Source organism: Arachis duranensis, chromosome 6 (assembly GCF_000817695.3).
Source record: "Arachis duranensis cultivar V14167 chromosome 6, aradu.V14167.gnm2.J7QH, whole genome shotgun sequence".
NCBI classification, from domain to species: Eukaryota; Viridiplantae; Streptophyta; class Magnoliopsida; order Fabales; family Fabaceae; genus Arachis; species Arachis duranensis.
Window position 1 is genome coordinate 39,437,054 of NC_029777.3, and position 2,765 is coordinate 39,439,818.

Sequence of the window (2,765 nt, forward strand, 5' to 3'; positions counted from 1 at the left end):
CGCGTGCGCGCCCATGCGCTTGGGCTGGTGGCATAGGGGAGGCACAGGGGTGGCATAACTCTCTGGACGCAGTACCAGAGATTGCTTCAGGGCTTTTGGCGCGCGCGCGCGCAGTGCGCGCACGCGTCAACGCGGTTGTGCCCCAGGCATGAGAAGGGCCTGGAGGGGGCTCAACTCTCTGTGAAGTGGTTCAGAGAGGAGTGCAGAATCAAAGGGCGTGTGCGTGACTGAAGCGCGCGCGCGCATTTCGTGCTCGTAGTGTATGGACGCGTGCGCGCTAGGTGCGCGCACGCGGCAGAGGTTTTGGGCTGGTGGCTTAGTATAGGCCTGAGAGTGGCTTAACTCTCTGGAATATGTACCAGGGGTGCAACAGGGCGATCGGTGCGGACGCGCACAGTACACTTGCGCGTCGATTGGCAGATTTCGCCCAGGTGCGCGGACGCGCCATGTGCGCGCGCGCGCGAGCTTTCTGTGCTTCAGGCATGGTCCTGTCATGGTGTGGGCGCAACTCTCGGGTAAATGTATGGAGGACTGTTATTCGCAATCCACGCGTCCGCACACGGTGCGCGTCCGCGTAGATGACCGTTGACTGCATTGAGGGCGCGTACGCGCCAGGCGCGCGCACGCGCAGAGGGGGGGGCTTTTTCTAAATTTGTATGTGTTTACATTACTCCCCCCTCCACACAGCTGCTTAAGCACTATAGTCCATACAGTTGCTTAGGCACTATAGCAGGGCATTTTGCTTGGTAAAACATCAATGAATTTAACACAAAACAAGAAAGAAAAACGGGGAATCGACATTAAAATCTATCTAACAATCATGAAGTCAAGTGTCTATGTACAAAGCTCAAAGGAAGATCTTACCATGGTGGGGTGTCTCCTACCTAGCACTTTTGTTTAACGTCCTTAAGTTGGACTTTCAGTAGCTCATAGTGCTTGTTCAAGAGTTGCATCCCTCAAGAGGAACACTTCAAATTCCTTGGAGTTCTTTCTTTGCTCACCATGATACAATTTGAGACGGTGCCCGTTTACCTTGAAGATGTCCGGGCTTGTTGGGTGGCGCAAGTGGTAGACCCCATAAGGTTCTACTTTCTCCACTTGGTAGGGTTCATCCCACCTTGATCTAAGCTTTCTGGGTAGTAATCTCAACCTTGAATTGTAGAGAAGGACTAGGTCACCGGGTCGGAACTCTCTTCTCCTAATGTTCTTGTCATGGATGGCTTTCAACTTTTCCTTATAAAGCCTAGCGTTATCGTAAGCTTCTAATCTCAAACATTCCAATTCCGCCAATTGAAGCTTTCTCTCGACTCCGGCCCCACCCAAGTTCATATTACACTCCTTTACGGCCCAGTAAGCTTTGTGTTCAATCTCCACCGGTAAGTGACATGCTTTACCATATACAAGCCGGAAGGAGCTCATGCCGATCGGTGTCTTGTAAGCCGTTCGATAGGCCCACAGTGCATCGGAGAGTTTAATGCTCCAATCTTTCCTATTCGGCTTTACAATCCTTTATAAGACATGCTTGATTTCCCGGTTAGAGACTTCGGCTTGGCCGTTTGTCTGAGGGTGGTAAGCCATGGCGACTTTGTGGATGATGCCATATTTTCTCATGAGGCCGTCTATTTTTTTGTTGCAAAAGTGTGATCCTTGGTCACTTATGATTGCTCTTGGGGCGCCAAAGCGGCAAATGATATTGTTCCTCACAAAAGAGTACACAACATTAGCGTCATCTGTTCGGGTGGGGATTGCCTCCACCCATTTTGACACATAATCGACGGCTAACAAGATGTAGAGAAAGCCATTGGAATTTGGGAATGGTCCCATGAAGTCGATTCCCCATACGTCAAAGATTTCACAAAAAAGCATATTTTGTTGGGGAATTCCGTCCTTCTTGGAAATATCTCCAAGCCTAATACATTGGGGGCAAGATTTGCAATAGAGAGAAGCATCTTTGAGAAGAGTTGGCCACCAAAATCCGCAATCAAGGACTTTTCTTGCCGTTCTTTAGGGCCCATAGTGACCACCTCCTTCGGAAGCATGGCAAGCGTCCAAGATTGCTTGGAATTCGGTTTGGGGTATGCACCGTCGCACTATTTGGTCCGCTCCATACCTCCACAAATAGGGGTCATCCCAAATATAGTATTTGGATTCGCTTTTCAGCTTATCCTTTTTGTTTTTGTCGAGATTAGGAGGGAAAGTGCGTGAAACTAAATAGTTTGCTATTGGGGCATACCAAGGAACCACTTCCGAGATTGCGTGCAAAGCATCTAAAGGAAATGAGTCATTGATAGGAGTGGTGTCGCCTTTTGTGTGTTCGAGGCGACTTAAATGGTCTGCCACTAGGTTTTGGGAACCGCTCCTATCTTTGATCTCCAAGTCAAATTCTTGTAACAAAAGCACCCAACGAATTAATCTCGGTTTTGATTCCTTTTTGGCCAACAGGTACTTTAGTGCCGCGTGATCCGAGTACACTACAACCTTGGAACCAAGAAGATAGGCTCGGAACTTGTCCAAAGCAAAAACAATAGCTAGGAGTTCCTTTTCGGTGGTAGTGTAGTTGGATTGGGCTCCGTCTAATGTTTTGGAAGCATAAGCTATGACATAGGGAATCTTACCCTCGCGTTGTGATAACGCGGCTCCTATCACATAATAAGAAGCATCACACATGATTTCAAAAGGTTGAGTCCAATTGGGGCCTCGCACTATAGGAGCTTGTGTCAATGCTACTTTGAGTTTGTCATATGCTTCCATACATTCCTTGCTCA